Source organism: Salvelinus sp. IW2-2015, linkage group LG3 (assembly GCF_002910315.2).
Source record: "Salvelinus sp. IW2-2015 linkage group LG3, ASM291031v2, whole genome shotgun sequence".
Classification (NCBI taxonomy): Eukaryota; Metazoa; Chordata; class Actinopteri; order Salmoniformes; family Salmonidae; genus Salvelinus; species Salvelinus sp. IW2-2015.
Window position 1 is genome coordinate 28,533,677 of NC_036840.1, and position 18,864 is coordinate 28,552,540.

An 18,864-nucleotide genomic window follows, 5' to 3' on the forward strand; every position below is an offset into this window, starting at 1 on the left:
ACTTCCATGCATTCTCCCTCTATCTCCCTCTCTCCACCCAACACCCTGGTGAGTACAAGGCCATGTCCATGCCCCTACATTCTAATCCAATATGGAGATAACTATCCATATCTGGGACCCAAAGAACAACCGTAGATAAACAGTGCCTTCCGAAAGTATTCACACCCCTTGACTTTTTCCACATGTTCTTGTGTTACAGCCTGAATTTAAAATTGATTACATTTAGATTTTTGGGAATTGGTCTACACACGATATCTCAAAAATGTCCAAATGGAATTATGTTTTTCAAAATGTGTACAAATTAATAAAAAATGAAAATCTGAAATGTCTTCAGTCATTAACTATTCAACCRCTGTGTTATGGCAAGCCTAAATAAGTTCAGGAGTGAAAGTCACATAATAAGTTGCATGGACTCACTCTGTGCAATAATAGTGTTTAACATGATTTTTGAATGACTACCTCATCTCTGTACCCCACACATACCATTATCTCTGAAATCCCTCAGCTGAACAGTGAATTTCAAACACAGATTCAACCACAAAGACCAGGGAGGTTTTCCAATGCCTTGCAAAGAGTGGCACCTATTGGTACATGGGTAAAAAAAACACCCAGTCATAACAAAGATACAGGCATCTTTCATAACTCAGTTGCTGGAGAGGAAGGAAACTGCTCGGGGATTTCCCTCCTCTCCGGCAAGTCCCTTGTTTCATCCTGTTTGCAACAAGGCACTAAAGAAATACTGCAAAAAAATATGGCAAAGCAATTAACTTTTTGTCCTGAATACAGTGTTATGTTTGGGGCAAATCCAATACAAAACATTACTGAGTAKRACGCTCCATATTGGCTGCATCATGTTATGGGTATGCTTTTGATCGTTAAGGACTGGGGAGTTTTTCAGGATCAAACAAATGTATGGAATGGAGCTAATCACAGGAAAAATCCTAGAGAAAAACCTGGTTCAGTCTGCTTTCCACCAAACACTGGGAGATTAATTCACTTTTCTGCAGGACCGTAACCAAAAACTCAAGGCCAAATCTACACTGGAGTTGCTTACCATGAAGAAAGTGAATGTTCCCGAGTGGCCGAGTTACAGTTTTGACTTAAATCTACTTGAAAATCCATGGCAAGACCTGAAAATGGTTGTCTAACAATAATCACAAGCAATTTGACAGAGCTTGAAGAATATTGAAAAGAATAATGGCAAACGTTGCACAATCCAGGTGTGGAAAGTTCTTAGAGACTTACCCAGAAAGACTCACAGCTGCAATCGCCTCCAAAGGCGCTTCTACAAGTATTGACTCAGGGGTGTAAATACTTATTTAAGTGGGATTCTTCTGTATTTATTTTTCAATAAATTTACAAAAATAGCTAAAAACATGTTTTTCACTTTGTCATTATGGGGTATTGTGTGTAGGTGGGTGAGATGATTATTTATTGAATCAATTTTGAATTCAGGCTGTAACACAACAAAATGTGGAATTAGTCAAGGGGTAGGAATACTTTCTGAAGGCACTGTAAACATGACATTTCCACCACGAAAATACGTTGAATTGGAATTGAAATCTGAGCATTGAGGTGTGACAGCAGTGTGACAGTAGTTTCAGWCTCCATTGAGGTGTGACAGCAGTGTGACAGTAGTTTCAGACTTCATTGAGGTGTGACAGCAGTGTGACAGTAGTTTCACACTCCATTGAGGTGTGACAGCAGTGTGACAGTAGTTTCAGACTCCAATAGAGTTTCTCCCACTCCATTTTCCCTGGTTAACACTACTTCCCATGAATCACTAAGTTCCAGGAAGCAGGTGCATGTGAATCAAAGTTTTATTACACCGGTCACACCGCGGGAATCTCACTCTTCAGCTTGAATATCTTTGGAAGACGGAGCGTTCACCCAAGGTCATAGACGAGGGAATAGCAAAAGTTAAATTGATGGGCGAGACTTGAAACTTTGTGGTTGAGAAACGTTCCCTGCAATCTGTTTCATGCTCTATACTCCATCCCATGGCATGTCACTGTGGGAGAAAGATGAATGGAAAAGTTGTTTTTCAATTCAGGTGAGAATTTTGTGTCTCAAGGATTCTGGTTTTTATTGACTTTACCATCATAATCATAGCAGCTTTTGATGTGCTTTCTATTGAGCACAACTATCAATCTTTTGGAAAAAGAATAGACCATGCAACAAGGCATGAACTCAAAATGGTGGATGTTGCCATGTACACATAGTTGAGGTGACAAATGTGACATATAAAATAAAATAAAGCCAACTACCAGACATCCAATCTTGAGTCGCCAGTGGACATTCCAGGGGTGAATTTGAGCACAGATGTTACCGATGAGACAACCACAAGTACACTTGGCCATCCAACCCCTTTAACCCTACCCCCCACCTTCCCTTCTCTCCCTGTTACGGCCTGCGTGCTAACAGCTGCTCTTATAGCCCTTTGGACAGCTGTGCTGGTTCATCACCTCCAAGCCAAAACAAATTCACCGTGAGGGAAGGCGACAGCTGTCTAGCAATGACTGAGTAACGCACGAGACAGGGGGTTGGGGATCGGGGGCTGTATGACAGGCCAGTGTTGCCAGCTGAGGTGTGAGTGCACAGAGAGCCAAGTAAAGCCAAACCATCTTGAAGTATTACATATTTTCTAAGGGATCCAGCTATATTCTTCTCTCAGCTTTATCCAGCTTTAATACTCAGCTTAAGTATGTATTATATTCTTTGTTGTGTTGGACCCTTTCTTGCGGATATTCCTTCTCCCTCTATCCTTTCCTCCCACGTCCCTTCCTTCTGTCCCTTTTTGTGCCTGTGCGTTAGCCCCAGACAAGCGACTGCATCCCTGTATTTTCCCTCTCTAGTGTGCCACTGCATCTGCATAAACACTTCAGCTGCTCAGCTCAGCTCCAGGGTTCTCCCCAATACCACTCTAGCCGTGAGAGGAAAGATCAAAATAACGACGGAATAACCCCCCCGCCCACCACCCACCGCCTCACTTTAACCCTCTAAAACCCCCTAGAGAAAGAAGGGAAGCTGCCTGCCTCTGTCAGTGCAGTGCGTTTGCCCAACTGGGGTGTGTTAGCCCCGCATGCTAAGGGATATGGCGGAGGATATGAGACACGTGAGAGGGCGGAAATGGCTGACTCTGCCTGCTCAACAGATGGCACCATCCTTGGAGCCAGTCCTGTGTGTCCATGCCCGGCTGACTGCACTAACCTCTCCCGCAAAGGCGGGGAAAAAAGAGTATCAAATGTCCCCGGACAGGACACGCACACACGTAGGAAGGGTTTTTGCGCTAACGATGCTAACACGGGCGAATGCTATATGGCAATGCATTGTTCGGTTAATATGTGGATACTAGGCATGGATAGAAAGGGCCCTTTGTTGGCATAGGACTGTGACTATGTTTGTGGTTTTTCTGTTGTTTTACCTCCAGAACCTCTCTCTCTCTCTCTCTCTCACTCTCTCGCTGTCTCTCTCTTCCTCTCCCTCTCCTTTTCTCCAAACCCTGGATGGTTAATTTGTGTGGCAAATTGGGTTCAGGACTATTGAAGGAGGGTATACCAGGGCTCACCAGGAACAATAATAATTGTCCCTGGTGAGCCTGGAAGAGAGAGAGAGAGCGAGAAGCAGTGGTGGCGGCAAGCAATTATTCTGTGCCTGGTTGAACAATGTCTAGGATGATGAAGATTASACATGGTTTGTGTCTGAAATGGCACCTTATTTTGGCCATGGCCCATAAGGCAAGAAGAACATAATGTAGTGAACGGTGTCCTATTTGGGACAGAGCTACTGGTTTGAGGAGACTAAACAGCTCTGCGATTCATTAGCAACATGAAATGCAAAGAGCTACCAAACAGCACCGAACAGCACAGAACAAAACACAATAAGTCCTAGAGGTTGATAGAGGTCTCTAATGGTTTTGCCTTCGTGCTTGTTTGTTTGCCCTCTGACATTTTTCCCATTGTGCTCTTAAACTCGCTGGCATTGACCATCCATTGATCATTATTGATCATTGATACATGCTGCTTTAAATACCTCTTAAACCCATCCCTCTAAGGGGCCCTGGTCAAAAGTTGTGGACTACACTATATAGGAAATAGGGAGCCAATCGGGAGGGAACTTAAGTCACCCTGTGGCCTAATGCTGGTTGAATTGATTATCTCTACTMATGGCGTGTCGTACTCCAGTGGAGTGAATGCTCCTCTTTTAACGCCTCAAGTAACTATCGACAGGCTTCACCGGATCTCTGTAAACAATCTGTTTACGTGCCCAAACTTCTRTATCTCTCTCACTCTCCTTCACACACAGGCTTGCGACCCAAATAGCACCATATTCCCTTTATAGTGCACCTATGCTCCCTGGTCCAAAGAAGTGCACTATAAAGAGAATAGGGGACCATATTTTAGAGAGAGAGAGAGATKATTTCAGGGGGCAGACTAGCGTGTCTTCATGCAGCGGTTCTGAGGGCTCAACTCGAATCAGGGGGCAGACTAGCGTGTCTTCATGCAGCGGTCTCTGAGGGCTCAACTCGAACAGGGGGCAGACTAGCGTGTCTTCATGCAGCGGTTCTGAGGGCTCAACTCGAATCAGGGGCAGACTAGCGTGTCTTCATGCAGCGGTTCTGAGGGCTCAACTCGAATCAGGGGGCAGACTAGCGTGTCTTCATGCAGCGGTTCTGAGGGCTCAACTCGAATCAGGGGCGAGACTAGCGTGTCTTCATGCAGCGGTTCTGAGGGCTCAACTCGAATCAGGGGGCAGACTAGCGGTGTCTTCATGCAGCGGTTCTGAGGCTCAACTCGAATCAGGGGGCAGACTAGCGTTCTTCATGCAGCGGTTCTGAGGGCTCAACTCGAATCAGGGGGCAGACTAGCGTGTCTTCATGCAGCGGTTCTGAGGGCTCAACTCGAATCAGGGGGCAGACTAGCGTGTCTTCATGCAGCGGTTCTGAGGGCTCAACTCGAATCAGGGGCAGACTAGCGTGTCTTCATGCAGCGGTCTGATGGCTCAACTCGAATCAGGCAGACTAGCGTGTCTTCATGCAGCGTTCTGAGGCTCAACTCGAATCAGGGGCAGACTAGCGTGTCTTCATGCAGCGTTCTGAGGCTCAACCGAATCAGGGCAGACTAGCGTGTCTTCATGCACGGTTCTGAGGGCTCAACTCGAATCAGAGGCAGACTAGCGTGTCTTCATGCAGCGGTTCTGAGGCTCAACTCGAATCAGGAGGCAGACTAGCGTGTCTTCATGCAGCGGTTCTGAGGCTCAACTCGAATCAGGGCAGACTAGCGTGTCTTCATGCAGCGTTCTGAAGGTCAACTCGAATCAGGGAGACTAGCGTGTCTTCATGCAGCGGTTCTGAGGCTCAACTCGAATCAGGGCAAGACTAGCGTGTCTTCATGCAGCGTTCTGAGGGCTCAACTCGAATCAGGGGCAGACTAGGTGTCTTCATGCAGCCGTTCTGAGGGCTCAACTCGAATCAGGGGGCAGACTAGCGTGTCTTCATGCAAGCGGTTCTGAGGGCTCAACTCGAATCAGGGGCAGACTAGCGTGTCTTCATGCAGCGGTTCTGAGGCTCAAACTGAATCAGGGGCAGACTAGCGTGTCTTCATGCAGCGGTTCTGAGGCTCAACTCGAATCAAGGAGGCAGACTAGCGGTTTCCATGCAGAGGTCAAATTGTGCACGGCTCTCCAGCGAACATAATGTGCAATATAATTACTCAGTACACTGTGGAACAGGCTTTCCCATGTGTAATTATTTGATATGAAAGAGGCAGTCATCACGGGTGTTATCAAAGGCTCAAGCTCGACCACGTCTTTGTGGTCAGTCAGAGTCAGTGTGTGTGAATAGATTCTAGAATATTGGATGGAATAATATGATACATATTTTCGTGGAGTGTTAATGTCAATCATTACCTCGATGCACTCTGGGATATGTATTCATCCATAGAGCCACACATTATAGGACACTACGGCAGGCACGTACACACACATAGAATAGCAAACACACACACACACACACACACACACACACCACACACACACACACACACACACACACACACACACACACACACACACACACACACCACACACACACACACACACACACAGAGGATCATGTGAGCACACTGAGTAGCACCTCCAGCCAGACTAAGGGCTAATGATAATGCATTTCCCTGATGCCAGTAGTTGTACATCGTGTGTTTTATGCATGCCTCCCCTAATATGAATTTGTGAAATAGGGTTGTATTTGCATATGGCTTTCAGGTTGTGCTAAATTAGCATTTTTACAACAGTTCAAATTAAATCCCACTGCTTAATTGCCAGCATGGTAATTTGATTTAAATTGCGTCCATTCCACTTCCTACTAAACTCATATCATACCCTCATGTTGTCATTGTACTTCTGCATGTAACACACACGCAACACACACACAACAGACACACACACACACACGCAACAGCACACACCACACACACACACACACACACACACACACCACACACACACAATCACACACAACCCATGTATTACCACGAACACTCCTCCTGAATACCCCTTAAAAAATCTAAACAAAAAAAAATAAGGGAGAATGAAACTACTGACATTGTAATTATTACAAAAAAACGATCAGCGCCCAAAAATATACCAAATATCACAACTTTTCAGGAGCCCGTAAAATGGCTGTTATTCCCCCCAGCGCCATTTGATAAAAAAGTAGGGTGGTACGTCCGGTACATCACTGGGGCGTGTCAGAGGAAGGCCCTAAAAATYGACTCCAGCCAAGTCATTATTTTTGCTACCGCATGGCAAAAGGAACCGGAGCAGAAAGTCTGGGACAAAAAGGCTCCTGAACAGCTTCTACCCCGAGCCATAAGACTGCTGAACAGCTTCTACCCCGAGCCATAAGGCTCCTGAACAGGTAATCAAATGGCTAACCGGGCGATTTTCATTGACACCCTTTTTTTTGCACTGGCTCTATGCACACTCACTGGACTCTACCCTCACACTCACACATACTACACTGATACTCCAACACACACATAAACACACACTCACACACTACATAGGCTCACAAACACAAAACACACACATGCATATTGATACCACTCACACATAGACACACTTTCACACTCTTCACATACGCTGCTGCTACTCTGTTTATTATCTATCCTGATTGCCTGGTCACTTTTACGCCTACCTACTGTACATATACATATTACCTCAATTACCTCAGCTACCTTGTACCCCCGCACATTGACTTGGTACCGGTACTCCTTGTATATAGCCTCGTTATTGTTATTTAATTGTGTTACTATAAAATCTTTTCTTACATTTTATCTCTGCATTGTTGCGAAAGGGCTCATAAGGAATAATTTCACTGTAAAGTCTACACCTGTTGTATTCAGTGCATGTGACAAATACAATTATATTTGATTTGATTTAAACCCTCCTCATTAACGGTGTCTAATTACAAACCTGTGGTTTAGTCGCACGCAATCTGATCACAAGACCATGGAAACGTAATTAAACACAATGTTATCGTGGCCATCCGAGATGATTTGTGCTACCAGGGCTTTTGCTATGCTAGATGAATAATCAGTAGTAATCATTTTCTCCGGTAGAAGTACGGTACTCTACAAACTGTCTGTGCTTCTCGTTCTTATCGTCTCTTTGTAATTACCATGTAATTACTCCATAAGACACTGTGGGCACTCACCATTTATGCTGGGAATGCTTGTTTGTCTAGTAGGGCTGTGAAGATACCAGTATCGCAATATATTTTTCATGGCAGAAAATGTAACACAAAGCACACTAAATCCTTTGGTCCTTCAAACACCTGCTGGATGTAAAATATTGTGTGCTATAGCTTGGAAAATAAATAAATGTGACTCTGGATAACAACATAATGATGTTCTTTCCAACATGTTCTTTCCAACCTACTTCATGTTTTGTTTCCTTGCCACGGTACCAACGACTATCGCAGTACTGTATTCGTCCTGCCCTATTATCTAGTAGAAAGCCCCTGGTAGTCCGTTATTGGACACTATTAGCCTGGCTATGGATTGCTGTAATTTGGCCATCCACAGTACCATACAAAGTTCGGACCAATTTCCAAAGTTCTTCAGCATATTTGTCCACCGAAGAAAGACTACAAATATATTTTTTCCCCGTTTACAATACCCACCTAATTCAAACCAAAATGGAACGGAATTCCCACAGATTTTACCTCAGGTTTGGCATATTTGTCCACCAAATATGGAATATAAAGCCTGATTTAAGCTGGATGCTCCCATTAAGAGAACACAAACGGCCAGGTTTCACACAGTCTAGCATGGCTTTGATGCTGGGATCAGCCGGTGAGCCGAACACAATGCCAGCTGTTTTGCGTATCCCCGGCTTACGCTTGGCACAACGTTTAGCATGTTGGCATATGCTAAAGCGGATCACTCCTTTATATACCAATGCACCCTGTAACAATGCGTGACATCACTAGAGTGACTGTGCAATTAATAGATTGGGCCTTTGGGATGCTTGGCTTTGGTCACTGTCTTGAATGGATATGCTTTACCGTCACATAGTTATTCCTCTGAGAGTAAAGGGTCGTGTTTTGGTGGGTATGTCAAAACGGATGATCAATGTTAGAACATTASTACGTAAGATGTTACGGATGAAAAAAGGTTGAACAATCCACGTTTGTCTTTTTGATGCCTGTGAGTGTGAAAATCGGCTCGTTATCTGGGAGAGATCTAAATGAACTAAATTAAGTTGTCGACCCTTAAGAACTTGAGGATGGGAGAGCTATATCAGAACCTCTTAGCCTAGCTTATACCAGAAGGATATGTGCAGCCATGAACTATCAAGAAGTAAGACCATGATTTGTTATGGAATGCACAAGATATTTATGGGARAAATCATGCAGCTGTTCAGTCCTGGCCAGGGCCCTTTGCTGACATTCACTTGCTTTTCCCTCCAGGTCAGTGTGAGCTATGTTGTGAGGTTCATTGAGGCCAGCCCCCTGAGATACAGTAGGGGTCCATTGGCAGCAAACTCCCACAGTGGTCATTTGAATGGCTAGTTAGGGGTTGGATGAGGAGGGGTGTTCTGTACTAGACTTTTCTCTTTTGGGATATGAAGTCTAACTCTTGTATTATCTAGTGGTTTTATACTGATCTGTATGCTCTACTTATATGGCACAAGCAAAATCATCAACATATCCCATATCACCATCCAAGACAAGGCATTGGAATGTCAGTTGAAATGTTAGGAATCCCAACCCTTCACTAGGAGCTGCAGGAGTGGAGGAGCTGCAATAAAGCCCTTGTCGGTTTGGTTGTAGAGGGATCACATTCAATCCATTAACGGCTTAATAACCTATGCTGGGCTAATTAGTCCGATGTGTGACAACAACCTCACCGCCAATTAACAGACCCCGGATCAGGGGGGTTTAGCGGATATCCTCCTGAGCCGAACGTACCTCCGGACGCGCTCGTGGAGATCGTTTTTAGCAACCTTATTAACTAAATATAATAATAACTGCATCGACCYAGTTCTGCATATCAGATGCAGGCTCCTCGGCTGAGGTTATGGGTGCAGCTTTTTCTTATGTGTGGAGAAAATCTGAGGAAACGTAGGAAAATGCAGAGAGACTGGGAGAGTTGGGAAGAGCAAGACAACACCTGATTGTATCAGGGCCCGATGCCTCCCCTTAAAACGTCAAAGGCCCCTCTGCCTATGGCTGGATATATGGCCTTTTCTGAGGGAGGCCTCTTACCGTGGCTGAAGGTCGTAAAAGCCCTAACATTCTTGAAGCTGTGTGTGGAGGGGAAGGAAATGTTTGCCTGTGTCTGTGCGTACATCTGTGAGTGTGTGCTTGTGTGTGTTCACATGAGTATATGTTTGTATGTACTTTAGTGTGTGTGTCCATTTACGATAGATAGTACCTTCACACTTTTCATTCTCTCTCCATACCACTGTGTCGAGGGGGTGGTTGACAACTGGCCTGGGGCCTGTTCTTTTGTCTCAGTCTGGGGGGGCCACAGGGGCGTGGGGAGGCACATTTCACTGATCCCAGTACAGCGCATTAACATGTCAGCAGGGAGTACCTAGGGGCTGCAGAGGGGTTAATGGTGTAAAGCTTTCTTCTCAGTGAAGTGGCCCCAAGGTCACGTCTATTACTTTTTGCTTATTTCACTCCATCCCCAGAATGGAGCCACCACCACCCCTGGTCTCTCCTTATCTAAATGCGTTAGCATAGGTGATAGTGAATGTCCTCGCTCACACATTCTCTCTTCCCATGTCAACGCTTTTTCCACCTTTCTCTTTATCTCGCTCTCTAAACTTTATTTTTCTCTTTCTTTCTTTATTTTTCTCTGTCCCTCTTTATTTTTCTCTCTCTCTTTCTCTCCCATTATCTCACTCACTCACTCACTCACTCACTCACTCACTCACTCACTCACTCACTCACTCACTCACTCACTCACTCACTCACTCACTTTGTCTGCTTTGACGTATGAGTGTGTTGCTGTTTAGGCTTTCATGTAGTACATGTTATGGTAGATGAGGGGGAAAGATTCCAATGAGAGGTGAAAATACTCTCACGCCTAGGCTTTTCCACTTGAAACTGAGCCAAGGCCTTGATTCTAATGGTGCAATGCACTAAGTGCCCATCCGACCGCCGCTGCGGAATATTGACATGCCGACAGGCACGTAACACACACACACAAAACAAAATGTTTCCGCTAGTGGGTAGCTGACCAGATTCAACTGCTCCCGCTAAAGACAGACAGGCATACACTCACAAGCACACACGGTTTATCTCGCACATACACAGAGAGGGACAACCCTTACTCACACAGATGCCCATTCTCTCACAGAAACACCTACAGAACACACACACACACCGTTGGCATCACCCCACTGATGAGATGTTTATATGGCAACCATCAGATCCTCACTATGACCGCCCCATCCCCTAAATATTCCAGGCCCGCCCTCTCGGGGGTCACATCCATTTCATTCATCATAATTTGCCTGCTAATTAATTGCCCTCTCCTCACCATCAGTCATATTTAATATGAATATTGACTAATAATAAGTGTTGCTAATTAGTGAAGGACAGGGGTTGGGTGACGTCAATGCGGGAAAGTTTATCTGTGCTGTCTGTCGGACAAGACACTCTCTCTCTCTCTCTCTCTCGCTCTCTCTCGCTCTGTCTCTCTGTCGCTCTGTCTCTCTGTCTCTGTTTCACTCTGTCTCTGTCTCTCTCTCTCTGTCTCTGTTTCACTCTCTCTTTCTCTCTCTGTCTCTGTTTCACTCTCTCTCTCCAATGCGTATGAGAGGGCAGCTGTCAAACAGATCCGACAATGTCAGGATTTGTGCCTACACAGATTTCTTTAATTACACATTCCAAATCAGAGAGAGAGGGGGGAGAGTAATTTCACAATGCATGATCTGTTGCCTCTCGTTATGATGGAGCCCTTTAATCGGCTATTTTTCCCCCGATTATTCAAGCGGAAACATCCGTAAAAAAGAATAGGCTGCAGTTTTGCCATTAAAGCCACGTGTGGAAATTACAGCAGTTTGCCAGAGGGAGCGGAAAGGGAATTGGGAACGTATTTAGCCATTAGCGAGGAACGAGGAGCCACTGGAAAGCCTGGTTTAACAGGGCCACAGTACGTGTGAGTGTGGTGATTTCCCCTCTACCCAGAGAGAGAGCTGTGGTTTGGCGGTAATAGATAGCTGTTTAGAGAGATTCCAAGGACTTTTGATTGATGGGCTGTGGTGGACTACCCCCCGGCTGAACCGTAAATTTGTCAAAGGCATGCGTGGGAGACGCAAAATACTGCAAAGCACCTTCACTCCTACAATGATATGCAGGTTACTCAGGGAGCCCGATCCAGACCACTAGGCCTAACATGCACACATTTGTACTTTATTTATTTAACCTTTATTTAACTGGGAAAGTCAGTTAAGAACAAATTCTTATTTACAATGACGGCCTAGGAACAGTGCTTTTACAGCTGTGCTCCTGTCTCTTATACACATCTAGATGTGTATAAGAGACAGCACACACACACACACACACACACACACACACACACACACACACACACACACAGTTAAGGCAACACTAATACCTCCTGTCTCTTATACACATCTAGATGTGTATAAGAGACAGTCCCAGCCTTGTGCAGGTCTACAATTTTATCCCTGATGTCCTTACACAGCTCTCTGGTCTTGGCCATTGTGGAGAGGTTGGAGTCTGTTTGATTGAGCGTGTGGACAGGTGTCTTTTATACAGGTAACGAGTTCAAACAGGTGCAGTTAATACAGGTAATGAGTGGAGAACAGGAGGGCTTCTTAAAGAAAAACTAACAGGTCTGTGAGAGTCGGAATTCTTACTGGTTGGTAGGTGATCAAATACTTATGTCATGCAATAAAATGCAAATTAATTACTTAAAAATCATACAATGTGATTTTCTGGATTTTTGTTTTAGATTCCGTCTCTCACAGTTGAAGTTTACCTATGATAAAAATTACAGACCTCTACATGCTTTGTAAGTAGGAAAACCTGCAAAATCGGCAGTGTATCAAATACTTGTTCTCCCCACTGTACATAAATAACCATGAAAAAATATTTATACACACATGTACACATGCTGGCACGTGCACACATTCATTACCACCACAGGAGGCTGCTGAGGGGAGGACAGCTAATAGTAGTGGCTGGAATGGAGTGAATGGAATGGTATCATGTTTTTGATGTGTTCGATATCATTCCATGAAATCCGTTTCAGTCATTACTATGAGCCTGTTCTCCCCAATTAAGGTGCCTCCGGCCGCCTGTGATTCCCACACATACAGTATGAAATACACACACACACACACACACACACACACACACACACACACACACACACACACACACACACACACACACACACACACACACACAGTTAAGGCAACACTAATACATCCTCTAACGCAACCAAAGGGAAGACTATTGTATGTTTATATAAACATATCAAAATAAGATTCTTTACAATTCCACTTCAACAGTAGAATGACGGGTGACAGGCCACAACAGGGTCATACCACCCATGCGTCCAGTGGCTTTTTCACTAGATAAAAACACAATGAAGCGACTCAACGAGGGCCACAGACACAAGCTTGCGCGGCCAGGGTGATCTGGCAGTCTATGTAATGTATGTTAATGGTGGAAGAATGACCAGAGAGCAGCAGAGGTGGCAGGCAGCCCCCCCCCCGGAGGTTGGTAGAGCAGGAGTAAAGAAGGAAAGAGAGAGAAAAGGGAGAAAGGATAAGGGTAAGGGAGTATGAGAGAGAGTACCGAAGAGCATAATGGGAATTATAGAGAAAGAGGCAGAACATTATGCAGAGATTGCAGAGATTTCTTGACACGATTGCTTTTACATTTCCGCCTTTTAAAAGATCTAGTGGTTCCTGTTGAATCAGTTGACTGAGCAGTACTTTACTGTAAACCTGGGTGCTTGGTAGTATGGTTGATACATGGGGAATGTCCAGGGCCGGATTAAAGCAGGGGATTACCAGGGCTGAAGCCAGTTTTATAAAATAATATATATATATATATAGTACATACTGTATATACTGTGTATATTGTATAGTATGTATTAGATATGTAGTATACAGTGCTGCTTGAAAGTCTGCGAACACCTTGTGCAATTACAGATTTGTTTTGTTTTTACCATGAAATCTTCATTTAAATCAGAACCAGTCTTTTTGATCTGACATAACAGGTTTATATTTACCAAAACCATATGTTGGTGTAGAGGAAATCATGCTTGTAATAGAAAAACAGAATTAAAAAGGAATTAGTGCAGGTGCAAAAATAAGTGAACCCCAAGTTGSATTGGTTAAATCAAGTAGGTAAGTAGTATCAGGTGGGGAAATAATTTGGTACAAAATTAACCAATCAAAGGAGAGATTGTTAGGAAAGAGTTTGGGCGGGACTGGTCAGAAATCTGGTCAGTTTGGTGTTACCCATTCAGGTGAATGCGAAGCACACCATGCCGAGAGGAAAGGAGATCTCAGAGGACATCAGTCTGGGGAAGGCTATACAATCATCCCAAAAAGATTTGAGCTCCATCAGTCCACTGTGAGGCAAATCATTTACAAATGGAGAGTATTTAACATGACAGCAACTCGGCCTAGAAGTSGACGCCCTTCCAAAATATCCCCAAGAGCCACAAGAACGATAATAAATCAGGTAAAAGCCAACCCAAACATAACWTCTAGAGATTTGCAGACCTCCCTTGCTGCATCTCAGGTAACTGTGCATGCTTCAACAATAAGAAGAACACTGAATCAAAATGCCATTCATGGGAGGGTTGCTAGGAAGAAGCCTTTGCTGTCAAAAAATAACCAAACTGCCTGTCTTAACTTTGCAAGAAACCGCCTGGACAAACATGAAGGTTTCTGGAGGTCCATTCTCTGGTCCAATAATGTACTTTTTTGTCACAATCAACACCGCTATGTTCGGCGAAAACCCAACACTGCCTACCACCAGAAGAACCTTATCCCAACAGTCAAGCATGGTGGTGGGAATGTCAAGATCTGGAGCTGCTTTTCCTCCTCTGGACCTGGATGACTCCACATCGTCAAGGGAACCATGAATTCTGAGGTATTACCAGGAGATTCTGGAACAGAATATGGGTCTTCCAACAAGACAACTACCCAAAGCATTCAAGCAAATCTACCAAATAATGGTTCAGGAGAAGAAGATTTGTGTTTTGGATTGGCCAAGTCAAAGTCCTGACCTAAATCCAATTGAGATGCTGTGGATTAGGACCTGAAGCGGGCAGTTCATGTTAGACACCCCTCAAACCTCACTCAATTGGCTGAGTTTYTATAGTGCCTTGCAAAAGTATTCACCCCCCTTGGCGTTTTTCCTATTTTGTTGCATTACAACCTGTAATTTAAATAGATTTTTATTTAGATTTCATGTAATGGACATACATAAAATAGTCCAAATTGGTGAAGTGAAACTAAAATTGAGCTTTTTGGCCATGAAGGAAAATGCTATGTCTGGCGCAAACCCAACACCTCTCATCACCCCGAGAACACCATCCAAACAGTGAAGCATGGTGGTGGCAGCATCATGCTGTGGGGATGTTTTTCATCAGCAGGGACTGGGAAACTGGTCAGAATTGAAGGAATGATGGATGGCGCTAAATACAGGGAAATTCTTGAGGGAAACCTGTTTCAGTCTTCCAGAGATTTGAGACTGGGACGGAGGTTCACCTTCCAGCAGGAAAAGGACCCTAAGCATACTGCTAAAGCAACACTCGGGTGGTGTAAGGGGAAACATTTAAATGTCTTCGAATGGCCTAGTCAAAGCCCAGACCTCAATCCAATTGAGAATCTGTGGTATGACTTAAAGATTGCTGTACACCAGTGGAACCCATCCAACTTGAAGGAGCTGGAGCAGTTTTGCCTTGAAGAATGGGCAAAAATCCCAGTGGCTAGATGTGCCAAGCTTATAGAGACATACCCCAAGAGACTTGCAGCTGTAATTGTTGCAAAAGGTGGCTCTACAAAGTATTGACTTTTGTGGGGTGAATAGTTATGCACGCTCAAGTTTTCTGTTTTTTTGTTTCACAATAAAAAATATTTAGCATCTTCAAAGTGGTAGGCATGTTACGTATGTAAATCAAATGATAGAAACCCCCAAATCTATTTTAATTCCAGGTTGTAAGCCAACAAAATAGGAAAAATGCCAAGGGGGTGAATACTTTCGCTAGCCACTGTAAGGAGGAGTGGGCAAAAATCCCTCAAAAGAGATGTCAGAGACTGATTACTGGCTATAGGAGACGTTTACTCCAAGTTATCGCTGCAAATGGAGGTGCCATTGACTGAAGGAGTGCACATATTTTTGCACACATKAAATCTGAGTTTCTGTTAAATAAACCACRTTTGTTAAATAAACATTGAAAATATATCATGTTTTGGCGGTTGCTGTCATTTACTTGGAATGTCTTTTACAAATTGGGGTTTAGATAAGGATTTTTTATGTTTATTTTAATATTTTATAGCAAAATAATGACCAGCCCTGTAGGGTTCACATACTTTCAAGCAGCACTGTATATATATATATGTGTTATTGCAACCGCTAACCACAGGAGGATCCAGTAGCCCACTCTCAGTGAGTGTAGACAGCCTGCTGCTACCTGTTGCCGCTCTGCTAATCGTKAGGTGGGGTGAGGAGGTAGGGGGTACCACGTGGGTAACTGGGAGGGGGCTTGCCTTGACTGTGTAACTGATTAGTAACAGGGGGCAACAACAACAAAAAGCCCCGGGGCCTATGATTTCTGGAAATGTAAAATTATGTTTGCTGAGGGGAAGGAATAATTTGCATGGAAAGTAATAACAAGGAGTATTAGTTTTAATCCATTGATTAACCAGAGCATAATTTGGTCATGACAGGTTCTCAACTTTAATCAAGTATACCAACAATAACCGTGCCAAACTAATCTCACGGGCCCCAAAGTTTGGAAATGAGTTTTGAAGATAAACAGATTAAGACTATTATAAAACCTCTGAATTGCATGTAAATTGCAAATTAATCTTCTGTTTCATCTCAAATATCTGTTGATTACTATACCTTTTTTTATTAACGACACCTGTTGCGACTTGCATGCGTAGCTGACTAACCAAATGCAACGGAGGGATACTGAGGGACACAAGCTGAACAACCAATGTAGAATATTGAGGGGCCCATACATCATTGTTAGGCCATTTCAGTAACGTTTTATTGTTCCAAACAAACACCATTTATGGCTTCATTGTATTAGTAAACGGGGATAGATAAAGGAAAGGATCTGCTTGGCGCTAAGTGGTGATGCATATTATAATCTTACTGGTTGATGGTATAAGCCATTCACACCACTAAAATCACCAGAGCTGTTATATCCTTCCCTATTATGGAATTAGAGAAAATAGCATCTGCAATTGGCAGGGTATAACAAATTGAAACATAACTATGTTAGATGAACAGTTATCACAACAGAGTTGGTGAACCTGAGTGTCAAGGGACAGAGATCCCCATTGACTTGCTYCACCATGTAATTGTGGGCAGTTCCTCACTGTGTGTGTGTGTCTGTGTTTAAGCTGCATTCGAAAAGCATCACAGTGTGCGTTGTGGCGTTTGGTGCTGTTGCACAGCCCTCTAACGGCTTTGTGGAATTACAGGCATGTGATAGTGAACTCCGGAATAGAGAATAATACTCTGATCCAGTGGAAAAGTGAGAGGGAGGGGGGAAAACTAGGCCAAGACAACCTGTCAGTCGTCAAATCCTCTGGGTATTTCTACCAGAAGAAGATATAGTGTTCCGCCTCTGAGAAAGTCATGAAGGTATCTAAAAACATGCATTTTTTTCTCATCTCAAAGACAATAAATGGCAAATAAAAAAAGCTAAATAGAAGCACTGAAGGATATATTCATCTTTAAKGGGGCTGGCCGCCTTGTAGATGCCGGCAGCTTTGTTTTGACGCGCTCATTGTGTGGCGTCTTTGAAATCTACAAGGCAATATGCTCGGTATTCATTTCATTTTTGGTCATTCACAAAAAGACACAGCCAACAGTCCTTGAGATGGGCTTAAGAGAAAAGGATGCCTCTGTCTTTGATTCTATGATTAGAAAATCTTGAACCAGGGGCTAGAAAATTCATGTCATTGTTTGTATTTGTCTCAAGAATTCAATCCGTCTTGGTTTGTATGGCCATTGCCTTGCATTATAATTGTGCGACAAAGCATCGGTTTATTGAGAATTTTGGAATGTAGCATTAGCTTATGGTAGATATAGACGTACAGTAAGCCAAAAGATCCACATTAACGGTGATTAAGGTCTGCCTCAGTAAGAGGATCAGGAGAACTTCCCGTTAGAGAGAAATGATACAGGGGACCCAGACAGACTGCAAGCAGAAATCAGAGGCAGGCGAAGACAGTGCCGCTTAGACACATCTTACGCCTTGATCACACTGACAGCGTCATTGCATTTTGGTAAACCAGAAGTACATTAATTTCCAATGGAAACGCTGCGTTTGCCTTGCAGCATGGCGTTGCAGAGGCAGTTGCAGTGCGTTCTGTGTGGTGCATACGTTGGATTTATCGAACGTATGCGTCAAACTGTATGCTTAGACGGCTTGACAGAAATGGTAGCCGAAGGTGAATGTCGAACTTTTCTTGCACACATATCCAGATGATGCTGCGTACCATTTTTCTCAATGACGCTGTCGGTGTGACCGAGGGCGTTAAAAACCCCGGCGACAATAGCAGTAGAAAACAAGGCTTGAGCAATACTTCCCCTCTTGCTTCATAGTGGTCTTTTAGAAGGTTGCTGTGCCAGGCTGCTCTCGGTAGTACGAAGAAACACACCCCAGACTACAGTAGACAGATGTCTGTTACATCATCTGATCTTTTTTTGCGTGCTACTATTTACGAAGCGAATCCATCCAGCGGTCAGTGCACTACGTCTGTACCCAATCCGTGAATATCTATTGGGTGATAATTAAATTGTCCTTCCCCAGCTTGATCTGGATTAATAATCGTCCGCTAATACTGTCCTGACATTTTCACCGCATCAACCCAATATTGTTTTGCGCAACAGCGGCGATAATTATGACGCTAGGGAGAGAGGGGGGAGGAAGAGTGGGAGAGTGGGAGAGAGGGAAAGAGGGAAATAGGGAGAGAGAGAGAGAGAGATGGCTTGGCCTTCCCATTAGTCATAGCTAGGCCCTCCAACTGTTGTCAGTGGCAGATTTTTTACATGAAACACTGGGCCAGAATCCTTTGGGCCTTATTGTTTTCCTATGAAGAAAAAGATGAACTCGT

General features: G+C 44.0%; 1 protein-coding gene across 19 annotated transcripts in view; it reads left to right on the top strand.

The window, feature by feature from the left end:
* LOC111954133 (receptor-type tyrosine-protein phosphatase delta) overlaps positions 1-18,864 on the top strand; it is a 612,441-nt gene that overhangs the window by 452,017 nt on the left and 141,560 nt on the right. The window lies entirely within an intron of this gene.